The sequence below is a fragment of the Neofelis nebulosa genome, chromosome 3 (assembly GCF_028018385.1).
Source record: "Neofelis nebulosa isolate mNeoNeb1 chromosome 3, mNeoNeb1.pri, whole genome shotgun sequence".
NCBI classification, from domain to species: Eukaryota; Metazoa; Chordata; class Mammalia; order Carnivora; family Felidae; genus Neofelis; species Neofelis nebulosa.
In genome coordinates, this window is record NC_080784.1 from 135,280,056 (window position 1) to 135,300,654 (window position 20,599).

The window sequence follows — 20,599 nt, forward strand, 5'->3', positions numbered from 1 at the left end:
TTCTCATGGAAAGAAATCCAATCTAAAACTCTGGTTTTCATGGCACTATCCATATTTTAAAATAACAAGAATTGGGCAGCTCTTTGCTGCTGCAGAATAAACTCTAAATCTTTGCTTTGGCATTAAAATTCCCCCATAATCGGGTACAGATCTACCCTAGATATTATCCTACTGTCTCTAGACATTATCCTACTGTCTTCCTTGCAGGCCTGCCACAAGCATTCTCTTGACAGTCATGTCCATTCCCCAAACATACCCTGTTAAAGATACCCTCTTGCTCCAATCCCCACCTCAAAACCCCTGAATGATATCCAATTCTTCCAGGACCAGCTTACACACAAAATATGATTCTCCTGCAGACCACATCTATATTCCAGGCATACCAGACTATTCCCTGCTCCTCACTGACATCCTGAACTTCAATGCTTTCATTCTAAACAATTTCCTCTGCTTCTCTCTCAACCTCACACCCATCCCCAATTTTCAGCCACCAGCAAATCTCTGGAGTGAAGGTTCCAGTGTTACTCACCCTAAAGGGTTCCTCAAATCCACCAAGTATGTGCTGATAGAACATACTGATTGCTTCTCTCTCCTCCTCCCCTTTCCCCTAGAATGTGAACTCCATCAAAACAGAACGACTCATATTTCTCTCTTTCCTGATACTAAAGCATGGTACTTTGCATTGAAGCTTATCATTTAAGTATTTTTTAATTAAAAAAAAAAAAACAGCTGCTATTGCTTACAGTATATTTTTTAAAACTTACTTGTAATTACAAAACAAACAAAAAAACGCTGAAAGACATATGCAAAAACAATTTTTAAAAAATAGTCATTGGGGCGCCTGGGTGGCTCAGTCAGTTAAGCGTCCAACTTCGGCTCAGGTCATGATCTCACAGTCCATGAGTTCGAGCCCCGCGTCGGGCTCTGTGCTGACAGCTCAGAGCCTGGAGCCTGCTTCAGATTCTGTGTCTCCCTCTCTCTCTGACCCTCCCCCGTTCATACTCTGATTCTGTCTCAAAAATAAATGTTAAAAAAATAAAATAAAATAAAATAAAATAAAATAAAATAAAATAAAATAAAAGTCATCTAGGAGCACCTGGGTGGCTCAGTCAGTTAAGCGTCCGACTTCGGCTCAGGTCATGATCTCACGGTCCATGAGTTCGAGCCCCGCGTCGGGCTCTGGGCTGACAGCTCAGAGCCTGGAGCCTGCTTCAGATTCTGTGTCTCCCTCTCTCTCTGACCCTCCCCCCGTTCATACTCTGATTCTGTCTCAAAAATAAATAAATGTTAAAAAAATAAAATAAAATAAATAAAATAAAATAAAATAAAAGTCATCTAGGAGCACCTGGGTGGCTCAGTCGGTTGAGCGCCTGACTCTGGCTCAGGTCATGATCTCAAGGCTTGAGCTTGTGGGTTCGAGCCCAACATGCACTCTCTGCTGTCAGTGCTGAGCCCACTTCAGGATCCTCTGTCTCCCTCTCTCTCTGCTCCTTTGCCACTCATGTTCTCTCTCTCAACAATAAATATATATTTTTTTAAACATAGCCCTCTAAAAAGTGATTTGCAGCTATTTCTACAGCCTTAAGGTAGTGGGGGGCTAAGCTACCTGGCTAAATTCACCAGGATGTGGCAAAGAATTACCTACTCAGACCACTGTTACCAAAAACTTTTCCTAAATGATGGATATCTCGATGTCCTACTTTCAGAGAACTACAAAGTGAACAATTTATGTCAGTCAACATACTGAAAAAAGTGAAGGAAAGAAAAACTAAACCAGAAACTAGCCGTGGAGTATTCTTTAACAAAGTCTGAATCTCACATGTTTTGGACAATTAGATTTATTTCTGGTTGAAAGAAGCACAGTGGACTTGATAACCACTCTGAAATTCCTTTCAATTAGCTTAGAATTTTGGTAATTCCTCGTTGGCCCAAAAAACAATCACATAACATTAACATACGTAACGTTAACATACATCCATGGGAGCCAATAAGAGGGTTGATCAGGAAATAACTTTCTTCTTTCAAACTTGCTTTTACAGCCACTTTGTTTACAGAAGGCGTGGGGCATGCAACTACCTCTGGGCAACCTGAACTGCCAAGTTTCTCTTTTCCAAACCTACTTGGTACTGTACCCCGAATAGGCACGCACAAGGAGAAGCGGCCTCCCAAGGGCGTCCGCTTTACCATTCTCGCCACGAAGGAAGTTCTCCCTTTTTGGATTCTGCTGGGGACAACGGCAGAGTCCCTGTAGCTTTACTGGCATGGCGTGTTCACAGCCTCTGGCTCTGCTTCATGAGTAACTGCTTCTGAATAACTGCTACCCTTGTCTCAGAAAAGGGAACCACAAATGGCTTAAGTCTCCATTCAGGACTGAAAAGCGAGGATGTGAATAGCAGCACCTCAACCGTCAAGCTGCTTGGGGTCCTCACTTAGTTTTCCTGTTGACTCCACATGTACCTTTAAGAAAAGCTACCCTGGGGGCGCCTGGGTGGCGCAGTCGGTTAAGCGTCCGACTTCAGCCAGGTCACGATCTCGCGGCCCGTGAGTTCGAGCCCCGCGTCAGGCTCTGGGCTGATGGCTCGGAGCCTGGAGCCTGTTTCTGATTCTGTGTCTCCCTCTCTCTCTGCCCCTCCCCCGTTCATGCTCTGTCTCTCTCTGTCCCAAAAATAAATAAAAAACGTTGAAAAAAAAAATTAAAAAAAAAAAAAAAAAAAAAAAAGAAAAGCTACCCTGGCTTAAAATGACTGAAGTATTTCCAAATTAATCAGCACAGCCTTATCTTAGCATCTGGTACATTCCACCACGCTCGCTTCCAGGTATAAAGACTGCTATGGAAATAACGAGAAGAACCAATTTGACAAAATTCCTAACACTGGCTTATTGCTGTGTGATTCAAATATCAAGGTACCTCCCACAGGGGAGAAATCCTATTAAATTAGGGACTCTGCTTAATTACAAGTTTTACTTCATCAGTTTAAAAAAAGTGAAAAACCCACACCAAGATTTTATTGGCAACATACATAATACTACACCAATCTTGAAACAAGCGTTGAATGTATTTTTTTATTAATTATTACCCTTCGACTGGAAAACCCAAAAATAAGGAGATGAGGAAAGACCTCAGGAATGTCACTGATAGGATGAGTTTTAGGAGGTCTAGACTTTGAGAGAGAAACTCTCTCTCACCCACCCTGTCCCTTGGGTCTCACTCCCTAGAGGGCCGGGGAAGGCAGAAGAGACAGGAAGTGACCAGTCCACAGTTGCCAGGACTACACAGGACAAGGTGAGACCTCATTCTTCTGGACTGTCCACCTTCTCACCTTGCAACTAACAGAGTTTTGCCAACTGTACTAGGTAGGGAGCTTTCTGGTTTATTTGGCTTTTACTTGTTGTAAGTTTGCAATGGCTTCAAGGATGGTTTGTTCAAGTTCGTAAGCAAACTTTTTCATGAGTATCTTCTTTTTCTTGGTTCTATTCTGACATCGGGGGAAATACAAATTTTAAAAATATTAACTCAAGTAGTAGCATGAGTAAGTAAATCACTGTTCAGCCTTATATGTCATTGTTTTTAACTCAAGGTACAAGCAAAGAGTGAGTGGACAGAATTTTAAATGAGGGGTTTTAGGTAGCAGTACATGTCCTACAAGATTCACAAACTGTTAATTACCTTTGAATAATTACAAGCTGACTACCACTTCATTTAATTAAAGGTGGCATTTTTCCTCTGTTGTGGAGGAGAAAATATTCTCCCTCATAGGATAACCTCATCCCAACATCAGCATTTCACTGTTAGACTTTCTCACGGTTCCATGCAGAATGGAGTGAGCTGGGAGTTCTCCTTCCCTTTCCATTAGATGAGAGGTTCCCAAACCAGCAAGCATTAGCATCACGCGGTGGGGGGTGGTGGGGGGGTGGGGATCAGAACACAGAGGGCAAAGACCTGCCTCCAGAGTTTCTGAGCCAGTAGATCTAACGCAGGGCCTGAGATGTGCACGTGTAACAGATTTCTAGGTGGTCCTGAGGAGCACAAGATAGTACACTCTTCTTGGGCTATGTGGAGCACTCGAACAAAGCTTACCGAAAAACAAGAGCAATGAAGACAGCAACAGCAGCAGAGCCTAGCACGTCCACCACTTAGCATCTGTTGTTCAGTCGGCACTGATTCAGGCACAGCACATCAGTCTCCTATTTAATTTTCACAACAACTCTGTGAGAGGGAGATTATTAACCCCATTTTCCAGGTGAACAAAAAGAAAGCTCAGAGATTAACCTGCTATTAAATAATAGACCTTAAAATTCGAATGCAGATCTGCTTGGCACCAAAGCGTGTGCTCTTAACCACAGTTCTGCTGGCAAAGCTTTCAGGCTGTGTTAAATAGGGCAACAACAAAGAAGGTGGGCTGTGTGTTCACAATTCCTTGGTCTCAAAGAGGGACACGTCGATTAATTCAGGTTTTATCCCTGCCGGCAGAGCAATCTCAGAGCCGCAAGATGCGTTTGCTTAAATGTGTCCACACAGGTCTGTCTTTGCCGAAGGACCTAACAGAGAGCCCTTTGAGAGAGGGATGGCTGGCAGCATGAAGTGGCTCCTCAAATTATAAACACTGCACTACAAATTCTCATTTTGGAACCTTTTTTGTTGTTAGAGCTTTCTTGAATTTACAGATTTGAGGTCACTGGCCCCATAATAACCTCTGGATTCACAAGTCATGTCCAATATGCTAGAGGCTCTTCGCATTAATATCTTTAAAGAACAGGCTGCAGATAAACTTGTACCAAAGCAGCCATTACATGCCCAATATCAGGCTCCACTCCCAGTAACTTCTGGCCACTGACCTAGGCCTCAATGCTAGTTGTCTGGTGGGCCCAGGAGTCCCTACCTGGGGAGAGAAAGACCAAGTCACGTGACGACTTCAAGCAGCTGAATGCATTCAAAAACAAGTCCATAGTGTTGAAATACCCCTGGGGAGAGGGTGCAAAGTCTGCTCACCCGGCAGATATCCATGAGTTCCACGGAAAGTCTGCTTTAAGTATTCTAAATCAGGGGATTCCTTTCAGGAGCCACGTTGTTGCTTTTGGATCATATGCTACCGTCCACCATCTATCTGCAAAGGTTGCAGCACTGATACACCAAAAGGATCTCTGCGAATGGCAACAAACCACCTCCCGCCACTTTTTTTTTTTTTTTTTTTTTTTTAAGTGAACTAGAAGGACCAAAGGGGGAAGCACAGGCCTCACATCCCAGGGCCCAGTGTGCCCTGCAGAACACAACCAACCGCACGAGACATCGCTGTGCTGGCCTGCACCACCCATGTCTTCGGTGACAGAATCCCACCATTCTCATCCACGCAGGAGCCGGGATGAAGCCTGGAAGTCTAAAACAAGCCAGGATAGGATGCTCTCACTTTCAGAGAGGTTGTGAAACTCCTGAGGAATTCAGAGCTGCCCATTCAGCCCCTGAATGCAGTCATTTAGTCAACCCCATGCTGGGGCTTGTCAGGGCACATTGATTCCGACTTTTCAAATGCTCCTCCTTGGGGTTTCGGATGGACGTGTTAGAACACCGTGATAAAAATGAAGAAATCCCAGCTCTGTGAGCATTAATGAGAGCAATCCCTCTTTCTCACTTTCCCTCATACAAAAAAGGAAAGACCGTATGTGGAAGGAGGAAAAGACGGCAAGAGGAAGGCCCAAGCTGAACATGCGCAGTGGGGCGGCGTGCCGGCCTGGCCATCATCTGGCTGTGAGCACCTTCTTCCAGGCTGGAGCCCACGGGCCCTGCTGCTAATCTAGGTTAGTCATGCAGGATTGCTGAATGCCACTGGGTGCTTCCATGGCAACCCTGGGCCCACGGGGCAGGCTATGCACAGCTGACTACCCATTTATCACTCTTGACTGGCCACTTCACACAGACCTGCCTCTGATAGATGGGACCAACTCTCTCTAGAACTCACGTTTAAAAGTTTAATTCTCCCTTGGGGGACAGAGTGTAATTTCTCCTGTGTATTTATCTCCCTAGGCATGGAAGAGACATTTGGCGGGAAGGAAAGGAAAAATCCTAAAATCAGCCACGTGCATTAAATTTGGAAAGGAACAAGTCTTTTATACTGTTTTAGGGGAAAATGATGCCATTCGGATTTGAATGTAGCAAGGATAAAGCAAAACGTAAAACTCTCAAGTCTGTTCACAGATGTTGGGCAACCCTGGTTTAGAAACTGGTGATATATGTGTCACAGAGGCAAAAGAACAGCAGGCTTGGGTTCTTACTCTTGTGCAAGTGACTTTTTTATTTTCAAAGCTACCCTCTATTGACTTTTTAAGTCCATCTTCTGGCCCTTTTTTCCCCATGTTCCTCTAGTCCTATAATCTAACATCCAGGGGACGTTTTTCAAACACTGGCTTTACAGAAAAAGGTCAATATATGCTTCAAAGCACAAAATTAGTCTTGCCATTAAACTGTATCACTCATAAACACAATTTAAACATGAGAAATCAAAGTGGCTCCAAGTTTGAAAGCAGAAGAAATGCTGCTTCAAAGAATGGAGGATTGGGGCACCTGGGTGGCTCAGCTGGTTAAGCGTCCAACTTCGGCTCAGGTCATGATCTCATGGTTTGTGGGTTCGAGTCCCACATCGGGCTCTGTGTGAAAGCTCAGAGCCTGAAGCCTGCTTCAGACTCTGTGCCTCCCTCCCTCCCTCCCTCCGTCCCTCCCTCCCTGTCTCTGCCCCTCCCCCACTCATACTCTCAAAAATAAACATTTAAAAAACAAAAACAAAGAACGGAGGATTTTTTTCCTCTTTCACTTTTTGCATGGGAAAAATTTTGCAACAGGCTTTCTCACAATAAAAATCACTCCACTAAATCTTCCAGGAATTTCACCTTCATAAGAAAAAACAAAAAACAAAACAAAGAATCCTTAATTTTAAAAACAAAATCTGATTTAACATAAAAGATAAAATATCAGCATAGTGAAAGGGCAAAATAGCACTCTGCCACTGTTGTTTTCCTGGAGGCACTCCCAGGGGATCTTCTCAAAGTGACAGCTCTCTGCTGGCCACAGAAGACTGAGCCTCATTAGGATACTGAAAGAGTTGTAGGTAACTTCATTTTGCAAAATTAAATCAACCTTTAAGATATGTTGACATAATTTACAAGGAATCCTTTGAATTTCAAATTGAGACAGCCTCTACCTGGGCAAACAACTGAAAAAGTAAGTCACTTCTAAGAAGAGACATGCTAATTTTTACCTTTCAAAATGAACCTGCCGCGTGCCAGGTACTTTTCCGCATGCATGTTAATATGTGGCAAAGGTCCGAAAGGGTTAACTTTACAAAAATCTATCAAGAAGGAGCACCAGATTATGGTGGAGGAAGTTAACTGGTAGTGTGGTGGTTTAGGGAGTATTTTAACATTCTTTTCACAAGCAAGTATCCGTTTGGGGCGCCTGGGTGGCTCAGTCGGTTAAGTGTCCAACTCTTGATTTTGGCTCATGATCTCACGGTTCATGAGTTCGAGCCCTGCTTGGGATTGATATTCTCTCTCTCTCTCTCTCTCTCTCTCTCTCTCTCCCCCCTCCCCTGCATATGCACAAAATGCATATGCATTTTTTAAAATAAATTTTTTAAATAAAATAAATTTTTTAAATTTTTTAAAAAGTGTCCATTTAACATTTGTGTGGTTAAAATTTTTTGACTGAAAACAAAAGAAACTAGGGCGCCAGGATGGGTCAGTCGGTTAAGCGTCCAATTCTTGGTTTCAGCTCAGGTCATGATCTCACAGTTTGTGAGTTCAAGCCCTGACACTGATAACAAGAAGGCTGCTTGGGATATTCTCTCTCTCTCCCTCTTTCTCTGTCTCAAAATAAACAAATAAACTTTAAAAAACAAAGAAATTGCCTTATATAACAACATCAAGATCAGGGCTAAAGAACGGTGTTGAACATTTTGGCAGTAACTCTCACTGGAAGCCCTGAAAACTGATTTTGGACCCTGGACTCCAACTTTGATCATTATGAATAATTATAGACCCATCTGCATAAAGCAGTGTATCAGAGACTATGTTGCAAAGTTCAAACACGAGCAGCTGTTTTTTGGAAAAGTAGTCTCACTTATAGCCTGTTTTGGTTACCTCAACAGATCATAAATATATTCCAAGAGGCACTTTTTTTACCCTATAGGTGGAAAAGCACAAGAATTTGTCTTCACTGATTTTCAAAGAGCAGTGGGGGAAGCTGTATGTGTGAGGATACACAGCCCCAACAAGGAGAGGAGAGAGGAAAGGAGACAGATGAGCTACTGCACTATGTGTCCTTCTGCTACTGCACTCCAAGTCCTTCACCTTTTAAATACATTTTAAACATACATTAAAACAAACAAAAACAAACAAAAAATAAAACTAGTGCTGAGGAAGGCCATCAAGCAAATGGAACAATTACACAAACCACACCAGTGAAAAGAAATCACTCCTGACCTTGAAGATTTGGCAATCTATGTGTGAGGGCTTAATGAAAGTTGCTTTTAATGCCATTTGAAATGAGAACATATTACTGTTACTGAGAAATTCTAGAAAATGCAGCCTCTGACAGGGGTTCCCTAAAATGCAGTTCTTACCCACGTTAACTGAAAGCACATACAGAAATCACCGCCTCCCATAGGGGCAACAGGCTCACTAGAAATAAATCTGCCACCTGATGATTTATGTCCTCCTATTTACTTATAAAGGCCCCTGGTGTTGGTGTTGGGAGCTACCTCAGACCACCTGCCTTACTGGCAACTGCACATTTGGCCCCAGTCAGAAGCATGGGCAGAAGCTGTTGGCTCTTCCCCCTGCAGGTCTCATCTGTACTAGAATCAACCAGAGCACTGGCCTCCCTACCATGTCATTCTTCTTACACACTCAACTGACCATTAAGGACCACATCACATACCTATAAAGTGAGGGTGGGGAAAGTCTGTATCCTTAGAGCCTCAAATTAAAAGAATGTGGTGGTTACTAAGAAAGAAGTAGAGTAGCAAGCTCAAAGTTTTGGGCTTTTTCATTGCTTCCCTCATTTAATTTATACTCAAAAACGGGGGTCATTAACTCTATTAAGCATCCACAATTCAAATAAAGTGTTGTGTGGACTTCCTCATTTCTCATTTGGAGCACAGCCCCAACAGGCTCCTTGTCCTGGGCCACTCAGCTCCACACAGCTGCCTCAGTGAACTTCTAAAAATCATGAATCTGATCTTGCTATTCAGCAATTTACAACTTTTCTGACCCCAACGCTCCCTACAAGATTAAAACTGACATGGGGCGCCTGGGTGGCGCAGTCGGTTAAGCGTCCGACTTCAGCCAGGTCACGATCTTGTGGTCCGTGAGTTCGAGCCCCGCGTCGGGCTCTGGGCTGATGGCTCGGAGCCTGGAGCCTGTTTCCGATTCTGTGTCTCCCTCTCTCTCTGCCCCTCCCCCGTTCATGCTCTGTCTCTCTCTGTCCCAAAAATAAATAAAAAAATGTTGAAAAAAAAAAATTTAAAAAATAAAACTGACAGACAGTTAAGCCAAGCAACACCCTTCACTACCTGGCTTCAACTTACCTTTAATCTTGGGGCGGGGGCACGCAGGTTAAGACTTCTTTCTCATTGCTCACCCAAAAATGTGCAAGACCCAGTTTTGCCCCCTCTCTCTCTCCTAGACACTATGAACACAAGGAACTGGGATGCGTGGGGAAAAGCAAAGCCCTGGTCTTGGCCAATTCTCTAATGAATTCCTCCCCTTACTTTCACAGCCTTCTGAAATATCCTTGCCTCTCCATCACAGTCCCCAGCCGGGACCTCCACTCTCACTTCCCAACCTGGCTGTGAATGATTCCTTTCTCTGGGATACATTTGTCCTTGCAAATCTGCCCATGTTTACATTTACAAAAATGAGATGGACTGTACACGTGCCAACAGATTTTCTTTATTAGACTGTGAGCACCTTAATGGCAAGGACTATTTCTGAGAGCACAGTGCTTAGCAAAAAATGATGCTTAATATACATCATTGATTTAATGATTATATTCGAGTATTACTCAAACAATCCAGAATTGTACTGAAGTCTGCCAGTCTTATTCATTATTTGATGACAAAACATGATTCACTGTCTAATACCTAAAACCGATTTTACCAGACTGTTGTACCCATCAAATGACTCATCTTCCTTCCCAGGTCAGCTGTGAAAGCTGCCTCAGCTAACACCATATGTTTATCAGCTAATACGACAGGTTTATTCTTCAGTTTGCCGTATTACTCATAAAGCCCAAGTATACTGTAACAACAAAAAAAAAGTTTTGAGTAACATTTATAGCAAATACACATTTAACTTTAAAATTTTTTTCATGTTTGTTCATTTTTGAGAGAGAGAGAGAGAGAGAGAGAGCGAGCGCGCATGAGTGGGGGGAAGGACAGAGAGAGAGGGAGATACAGAATCCAAAGAAGGCTCCAGGCTCTGAGCTGTCAGCACAGAGCCCGACGTGGGACTCGAACCTGTGAACCACGGGACTCGAACTCGTGAACCGTGAGATCGTGACCTGAGCTGAAGTCAGATGCTTACCGACTGAGCCACCCAGGAGCCCCTTAAGTCAAGTAAGATTCAGAATGATATGAATAAGCTGTCTCTAGGACTACGACTTCACCAACAAAAATTCCACAATGAAAAATCTTTCCATGCTGCCACAAACGCATCATGGGGAAAACAAAACAAAAAATACAAGATCTAGAGAGTTTTAAAATGCAAATGAGATTATGTGGCTCCTTCCACTGCTGACTGACCACCACAGGCTTCCCTTAGCATTCAAGATGAAAACCCAGAAGCTGGATCTATAAGGCTCCATTCCCCAGCACACCTCCTCTTAACTGCTACCTCCGGATACATTCCCCTCCCCCCTGCCCTTCTCAAATACTAGCCACATTGGCCTTCTCATGCCTGGAACGAGTGGGGCTGTGCACTGCTGATTCCCACCTGGATGCTCTGTCCAGAGAGCTGAAGGCAACGTTGTCACTAACACCTCAGGTTAAATGAGCTCTTCAGCGAGGTCCCAGATCTGAACGGGCACTTTACCCCTCCAGCACTCCACCCTCCATCTCTTTTTATCACTATCTAAAATTACCTGGTCTATTTACTTATCTGTTTAATTACGTCTGGCTCTCCACGCTCACCTCCTCCAGGAATGTGAGTTACAGACGCCCAGTCACCTTTTCTAGCTCCACACTGTATACCCAGCACTAACCCATCAGGCTAAATGAGTATTGGCTGAATGGGTGGAATTCTGCATACAGATGCAGAACCTGAAGTCGTGGTTTCTTTTTAAAAACAAAACAAATCATACAATTTGAAACAAACATTTTCAAAAGATAGTGTGTTATTTTTTTAAAACTAGGCAGTATAGGGGCGCCTGGGTGGCTCAGTTGGTTAAGCATCTGACGTCAGCTCAGGTCATGATCTCACAGTTTGTGAGTTCAAGCCCTGCGCTGACAGCTCAGAGCCTGGAGCCTGCTTCAGATTCTGTGTCTCCCTCCCTCTCTGCCCCTCCCCCGCTTGTGCTCTGTGTCTCTCTCTCTCTCTCAAAAAATAAACATTTTTTTTTGTATTTTAAAAATACATACATACATACATAAAAACCAGGCAGTTATGGAGATCATCCTACCAAATAACGGATTTATACATCAAATTTTCAAGTACCACACAGAAAGCAAGAGACAAACCAATCATTTCCAAATTCATCTTGTGTCTCACGAGACTGCTGAAATGTCTTTAGGGAGATTGAAGGGGGGAGGAGAGCAATTCTTCTCTCAAGTAATTATTCAGGAGTAAGTTTATTTTTTGTTTGTTAAGAAGAGTCATAAGAGATCAAACATATTAAGTGGATATTTTTTGTCACTTGACATTTTGAGCACCAGATAATTCCCGACATACATCAAACTGAATGCATTACATTCTGTAGAGCAGCTTAGAAAACTGCACAGGATTTACCACTCCGAAAGGAAGAGTCCCTCCCAATGACTGAACTTCTAACACGCACATTCCAGAGAACCAATTGCACCACATATGATAAGAAGAACTGTTTGAAACTGGGCCAAGGTACCAAGCACTGCTCCAGCCAGAATAAATGCTCAGCATTTAGACTTGCTAACCAACAGCAAAAAGCAACAGGAAAAGGCTTCATTTGGGAAATGAAAGGAAAAACAATGTCTATGTATTGATAAGATAATAAGAAAACTGGCAAGAGGCGATTTATTTCTCTAAAGAATATTAAGAAACATTTATTCTTTAAATAAGTACACATCAACACATTTCAGTTACTGAACAAACCAAAACAACTGTACAGCCCCCTCCTCTATTCATTTAATGAAATGTATCCCATTATGGGAGTATATCTAAAACTAAAGACCAGGCAACACACAACTTGCAGGAGAAGCCACCGGCAATTATATTTTTAAACCTAGTTAAACAGGCTGCTATGGACACCCCATAAGAAGAGATAAACTTTCTATGACTAAAAAACTTGTTTTAGGCTCTAACAAACACCTGGACATAAAAAAACACAAAGATATATAACCTTATTTGCATAGCACACAAAACAGACAACTACGTAAGAATAAAGCGTTCATGTTTTTATAGAATCATCACTTTAATCTCTTGACTTCCAGTTATCTTCTTTTGGTTAACTGCACATGTCACACTTGTCTTCACAGAGAGAAAGCTTAATGTCATAAAAACTAGAGGCAGCCTCATTATTCTATTCCGTTTCATTCCACAGACATTTCAAGTAGGAAGAACAGGGAGATTATTATAGGAGAAGAAAGCTGAAAACATGTATTGGTATTTTATATGGCAACAAGCAACAATTACATGTTTCTAAATATTCTCATTTTCATCATAACCCCAGCTCACCTCCTACCACTGGCTATAATTGGCATCTCCTTAAAACTAAACAGTAAGTCATTGTTTTTCTGGAGAAGTCTCCCTTCATTTTGACCTCTGCTAAGCAGTGTTATGAGCCTTACAAAGCTTGTCAGGATTCTTTGGGCTGGATTTTGGCCCAGCCATGGACATTTATATGCAGAATATATCATCTTTTCCCCATCACTGTCAACAGGCAGTTCACTTACATGAAACAAAGGGTATTTATCAAACTTAATACATCACCCTCCACCTTCTTCAACACTGGTAAAGTAGCATCTGAGAGTTCACTTAATTTTTTCTTAAAAAAATAAACTTCAGGAGTATTAGAGATTGTGTCTTTTATAATGCTTTAAAATTTCCATTTTTAACTCTCTATTTGAAAAGCGAAGCTAATACATCCATTGTAAGGAAACAATAAGCAAACATTTAAAATTACCAAATGCACTGATGATTTATATTAAAAGCCTCTCTGACTGTAAAAGAATGTCTTCAAACAGAATTGCATTTTAAATTTCATGCCACTTAAAGTTATTTAAGAGCACAAATGCACTTCTATGGTTTTCTGTAGTCCAACTCAACATCGTAAGCCTCACAGAATAAAAACAGAAAATCTATTTGTTTTCAGTCAATATTGACTCCACTCCTATGTGCTAGACCTAAAGGACAAAAGAAGTAAGGATTCGACAATCTAGTAGGAGAAATGCAAAGGGGGGTGGAGGGTGGGTTAGGGTAAGGAACAGACTGCTAAGAGTGATTTGCAGAGGTTGGTTACAAGTGCTAAAGAATCAGAGGAGAAAAACACCAAGTCTAAAGGAAGGAGCCTGGGATGATTTAATTAGGAGCGGTGACATCTGAGCTTGAAGAATGAGGAGTTTGAAAAAGGGGAAGGGGCCCCCATGCCCCTGCTAAGAAAGCATGTAAGTCGTGGAGGGGTGATCATTCACCATGGGGTGTTTGCACCATCTCACCTCGTTCCCCAACTCCAAATTTGTCCAGAAAGGGTCCAAAGAACCACTGATAATTCATGAGGATGACAGCCTTTTGCAGTCATCCACTCCACTTGGCTAGCCTAGAGCCTCGAGGATATTTTAAGGCAGCAGATCCCCTGAGAGTGGCCTGCAGGCTTTCCTCTGCCTGAAATAATGACCTCAAATTACTTTGCACATGAAAAACTGTCAATTTTAGGAAGTGAACAGAGTGGGGATGTCAAACTTTGGAATGCAAACGGACTTAACTGCGGCCTCAGAGGATCACAGAAGCAAAACTGACCACTCCTCCCACCCTTAATCCTCCCCACTGCCCCCAAAGAACACAGTCCTGGTGCCCACTCAATACAGAGCCTTGCTGTGCAAAGTCTGGCCTGACTTCCTAATTCAAATGATTTTACACTATTTTCCAGACCTCCTTGTATCCTCGTGTTTGTTGAGCCATCAATCACAATTTCATGATTTTACAAACTCTGTGATATATCTAAAAGGAGCATTTAGTAGAACATCCCCACCTGAAACTGTTCCTTGATTTCTTGGCCTGCTTAGCCCAGAAACTTCAGGCCTAATTTTAAGTAAAATTAGTTGAAAAAGAATAAGGCTACAGTGGCAAAGAGGGGAAATTTTTTTTTAAATATTCCAATTTGCATTAACATTGATCAATGCTTAAATTGCAATCTAAAACTGTATGGTAAACAAAGTTAGTAGAAATAAAAAGATGGACTAGACCAGGCATTGGTAACCTGGCTCATGAGCCAAATCTGCCCCAGCTGCCTGTTTTTACAAATAAAGATTTATTGGAACACGACCCTGCCCATTTGTTTACATACTGTCTATGGCTGCTTTGGTCCTGGAACTGCAGAGAGTAGTAGTTGCAACAGACTGCATGGACAGCAAAGCCTGAGATAATTACTACCTGGCCCCTTACAGAAAAGAGTTGTCAGTCCTTGGACTAGACCCTAAAGTATCAAAAAATATGAAGGGTGATTTTTAAAAGTTTATTTTGAAGTGTTTCATTTTAAAGGAGTAAAGTAAGGACTATTTCTGAAATAATTTCTTCTGAAACACACAAGTCTTTCAGTAACATCAAACTTCTCTCTTATCAGCTTTCCTGACTTGGGGGGAAAGATGAGAAATCTACTCATCTCGATCTCATTTTAATGCCTTACTCTATTATTCCAAAAGATTAGCATAATGTAGTGTGTGGTGAAAAGTGTGCCAAGCTGGCTGCCTCCAGAATCTGGCATCATTCACTGTATGATGTTATCTATTACTTCCAGGACTCAGCTTCTTCATCTCTAATACCCTGCCCTGGGGCCTAATGGTCAACAGTCTCAAAAGGGTTGTAAAAAGACTGTGTTGGTGAAGTTTGGGAGATGTAGGAAGCATAAAAAACATCCCAGTCACTGGTTCCAGCTGCATCTTCAATGGAGTAATGGACTTCACACTACAATTCTGTATGACTTTAGCATGAAATGAATGGAGAAGGAGAGTATATGAGGGAGATTGCAGAGTAGAAGAAAACATTGGGAGAAGCTCGGGAATTAAAACCTCCCAAGGCACAGTGAGTCCATCCAACTTCCCTGAGCTATCTACTCCAGCAGGCGGGTGTGGTTTGCGGAAAATATGAAGAATTAAGCCAGTGGCTGCTATTAAAGGTCAGAACTTACTGTTCCTCAAATGTCCTGGTTTTTTAAAAGTGTGGTGGGAGACTGCATCACTAGATTCAAAAACCTTTATTTAAATAAAAGGACACTTGTCAGGTTGACAGTATAAAGAAACAGGCTTGACAGCCTTTATAAAATTAAACTGAGATGTTCAAATGTAGGTAGAGTGAACCTCTTACACGTTTTAATCTTATTCCTTGGACTTAAAACCTTCTAGGGGATCTCTCACTAATTAAGGCTGCTACTACTCCCACTCTGCCCTCGGGGGAATGTCGCCTCCCTACAACTCTGGCCCAATAGTAAACTCAACTATTCCCTTATAAATAGCTGAGAAATGGCTGAAACATTTACATTAGACTACCAAAAGCTGGAGGATAACAGAACAGAAATAAACAGGTAACATTCAACTAGATAATTTAACAAAACACAACTTGCCTCACTTCAGTTCGGGGCCCCTGTTTATCTACAGACCCACCACTAGGTTACTTGGAAAGGCATTCCTTCACCCCCAGACTTCTCTCATTCATCCAGGTCCAAGAAGGAGGCTCTTAGAGTCCTGAGCCCACCCATACATGATGAGTGGCATCAACTAAGTCCACCTCTTTCAAGAGAGAGCCCATCTCCCTACCTGTGACTTCCACAGCATAATCCTGGAAGAACACAACCCAACCATCCTGGCACCTCTCTACTACATACACTCTTAAAGTAGCTGGCTTTAAGTACATTGTGTCACATGCATTTCTCTGTTACCCAGAAATAGGAAGGTCTTAAAGAGTGGACAGAACTCTCTACTCTCCATGAAGTCTTCCACTGGGAAAAGGACTAAATCACTCCCCCCCCCCCCCCAATTAATGATTTTGGAGTCAGATTCAAATATTCAAAGCACTCGGTAAAGACAGGCTTTGCTTGTTTTAAAGAAAGCAGTCACCATATGCCTCATCACAGAAGCAAGAAGCAATTTTAGTTACAGTCATGGGAGAAGTCATTTTTGAAACAAGATTCAATATATCTTAGGAAGGTCAAAAATCCTAGAAACTCAATACAGTAATTGAGGAGAATTCTTAGCAAGAGACAACCTAGGTAAGGAAACCTCTACCTTAATCCAAAGGTTTTAGCCTGAGACCCCAAGAAATTACCTAGTCTCTACAAAATGAGACATTATCAAACATACAAGTCATAAATACAATTTAAGAATATATAGAAATGATACCTTGAAAGAAGGAAAAATAAAACCCAAATGAGGTTATAATTATCTTCTAATCATCTTACCACATACATGCCAAAAAATAACCCTAACATTAGTCCTATATCTTTTTTTTATATTTATTGAGAGAGAGAGAGAGAGAGAGAAAGAGAGAGAGAGTGTGTGTGTGCGCACATGCACACACAAGGTGGGGAGGAGGGGCAGAGAGAAGGAGAGACAGAATCCCAAGCAGGCTTCACACCATCAGCACAGAACCCGATGTGGGGCTCGAACCCACAAACTGCGATATCATGACCTGAGCTGAGATCAAGAGTTAGACGCCCTACCGACTGTGCCACCCAGGCGCCCCTAGTCCTGTATCTTAATAGGGGTTTGGGTTACACAGACGTATACATTGTCAAAATGTACCAGTACACTTAAAATCTGTGCATTTCACGGCATCTAAACTTTAAGGCAAAAAAGGAAAAAAACTGTAATACTTAACTTTAGTTAATGACACACAGGTTGCAGTATTCTGAGATCTGCAAACCCACACAAAAAGCCTAAGAGATGAATGGATGGATATAACAATGAAGAGATGAGTACTTACGTGGAAACACAAGTATAAGAGTTAACAAGAGTATAATCTGGGAATAAGGCTTTTTACTGTGAAATTCTTCCAATTTTCTGAATGTTTGAAATTTGTATTTTATATAGAAAAATTTACATTTAAATTATAATTATATATACTACATATAACTATGCATAAAGTAACTTATACTGTATAATATAACATTAGGAACAATAGCCCCAAGAATAAACTAGTAAATACGATAGGATCTGAGAGGCTGCCAAACACCAAGAAATCCCACGGGGTTCCATCACACACATCTACAGAGAAACTTGAAGTTTAAGCAGACGTCTCCGTCAGAAAAGGGTAAGTGGGAATCACAAATTCATCTATTAACTAGTAGAGTGGATCTGTGAAAGGAAAGGAACTGAGGAGTGGTCCTGAGCTCCGTGAGACACACAATAACAGCTGCTACTGGCAGAACTGAGACAGCTCGAGTGTACGTATGCCTGCACGCTGCATGAGTTGATCTATGAGTGCGCGCTGAGCAAAACCTTACCTTGTTCCTTCAAAATCCTGCTTGGGCTTCTGCTTTTGTTCTACTGAGAAACTACAACTGATCCAGTAGAGATACATACATACATTTGGAGGAATACATTTCAGACTCCCCTCTGGAAAGCTTTCAGGCAGTCTCCTTCACAGCCCCCGTGGAGACTTAATTCACCTTTCCGTCTTTCCTCCTCCAATCTTCATCTTTGTAAAAAAAAAAAAATCATTGTTTTTCCCCATTTGAGAACTAGGTTGGTTGTGAGGTTTCAGAAAATCAATCTTCTCTAATTCTTGTCCTACTTCTTCATGGACAGATTTAGTGCCTATAAAGGAACCACTGGAATCACATTTCCTTCTTCATATTTCAAAGTGTTTTTCCTGCAAGTCCTTCCCTACAAAATTACCAAGGCAGAAAGCTTTGAGCTTTAAGGCGGGCCTGATTCTATGGTTTCCCTAGTTTAGGTTACAACTGATATCCAAGATACAAAAGGTCCAGATTTTAGACACGCATTTTACACAAGTAAATTTGTAATACAATCAGCGGTTACCTTATACCTACCAATCTCCCTTTCTGCCTATTTTTTCCCTTGAGCTAGTTCAAAATGCTTCTGCAGGCAACCTCTTCCCTGCCAGATATGTTGAGGCCCCAAGCCACTCGGAATTCTTTCCTTGCTGCTTTAAAAGGCTCCCCTTAGTTCTCTGCTAATGTGTTCCCTCACCTCTGACCCCTCTATATCACCTCCCAGTACAGAGCAACCGGATGGGCACTCAAGGTCCCCGAATGGAGACTGCTGTCAGTCTCCCACAGCAGCTGTGCTGAATTCAGGGAAGGCAGAGAGGAGGCTGAGCGACAGACAACAGGATGGAACACTCTGCTTACCAGCAGAGTAAGCTGGTCAAGAGCATGGTCTCTGGAGTTAGCAATGGGTTAAAACTCGGGCTCTGCAACTTTCTAGCAGCGTCCTTCGTCCTTGTCCTTCGTCCTGTCCTTCGGGTCAAGTCATTTAACAGGAATGTCGGCCTTCTTAAAAAAGTAGAGATAATAATGGTGCCAATTCCCTAAAATTAATGCGAGGTTTAAGTGAGCTAATGGCTTACAATACAGAGTAAAGGGAAAGCACTCAGGTGAGTAAGAAAGGGGAAATCTGAAAACGACCCCAGATGCACCTCAAGCTGTGCTTTGTCCCGCTCAGGTTTTACACTTTCCAGTTTTGCAGCTTATACCTATCCAAGCCTTTCCCCACCCCACGTCCCCTCTGCTTCGACAAACCCTTTCCTCCCCACCACACTTCCATTTTTCCCTTTCCTATGGGCTGTGTTATCCACACAGTGCCCAGCAGCATCCTGCACATGTTGTGTCTAAACTAACAGTCCAAATAACTAACACTTAGAGTCAGCACTGGCTGAGCAGGAGTCTGGTTATGATGTACTGATGTTGTCTGGAGCACAAACACCCCCAAACCTATGAACCAGGGGGAACCAGCAGAGCAGGGCACTTCTCAACTATGGCACTATTGACATTTTGAACCAAATAATTATTTGTGTCAGGGCTGTCCTGTGCATTGTAAAATGCTTAGCAGGGTCCTTGGCCTCCATCTTAGGTGACAGTGCACACTCTCCTCCCAGCTGTGACAATCAAATATACTTCTAAGCTTTGCCAAATATCCCTGTGCTTAGGGTGGGGGTAAAATAACCTTCTCCTCTTTTCCCTGCCTCCTCCATATTGAGAGCCAATGCTGTAGATAACGAGAGATATTCTCCATGTCACAGTGTTAGTTTTCTACTGAGACAACAGCCACCACATTGCAGCACACTGAAAACAGACATGGGAAACATTTCCTAATAGCTATATTTGTGAAAGGCACCTTCGAGACTCTATCACTACTAGCTATGGCCAACAGGGTAAGTCACAAACTCTAAGCTCTAATTGTACCAAAAGGTTTAGGACGGTTGTAAGATTTAAATTAACTAATACATACACAGTGCTTAGTCCAGTGCCTGGCTAAAGTATTTGATACCTGTGAGCTATTACTAATAAGTATATTCGGCTGCAGTTCAAGTGCTTGGCAAAGCAGCACGGGCCTTGGCTCTCCTCTCACCTATTCTTTCTATGCTCCTCCCACCCATCTCCCCAAGGAGAAAGTAAGGTAATTCAATACTGAAAACAATTCGATGGTCCCTAGAGCTGACAGCGTGTGAAGCAGGGTAAGAGAACAGAAGAAAAAAAGGAGAATCCAAAGATAGCATGTAAAGTGCGGTGTCCTGCCAGAGAGGCAAAGGGGTTTACACATTTCACACTAAACAGGAAGAGGCAGAGGATGACTTTCATTCCAAAATGAGTTTCTTATAAGGAAGGAGCATCCTGAAAGAGGATGAGGGGTACAAGGGATTTGACATCTTTTACCCAGAGAAGTTCCACCCCACATAAATCTCCCTTTCCAAATATCACAGGAGTTCCCTGAGTTAAAAATAACCACAACTTCAAACAGTTGTATCATCTCTCCTTAATTCCCCATGTGGTAACCAAGTTGTGGGGGGAAGGCACTTCCCAGTGCTGGGCATTAGGGAACACTGACCTCACATTTCTTCTGTACATGTCTTCACTCTGCAAGGAATTTTACACATACCATGCTTCCCTACTCTCATCTCGTTCCCTTTTCCTGCTTCATACACTTCAGGTAACAGGCACGCACACACAATCACGTTCCATTTTCTCCAT

General features: G+C 42.4%; 1 protein-coding gene across 7 annotated transcripts in view; it reads right to left on the reverse strand.

Moving 5' to 3' along the window:
• Positions 1–20,599, reverse strand: part of AFF1 (ALF transcription elongation factor 1) — a 255,761-nt gene that overhangs the window by 100,783 nt on the left and 134,379 nt on the right. The window contains exon 1 of one of the 7 annotated variants that reach the window (XM_058721983.1): positions 4,079–5,163. The exons of the other annotated variants lie outside the window; for them this stretch is intronic. The gene's annotated coding sequence lies outside the window, so the exon portion shown is untranslated. Of the gene's footprint in view, positions 1–4,078; positions 5,164–20,599 lie in introns of those variants that run through there. 7 annotated transcript variants of the gene reach the window in all.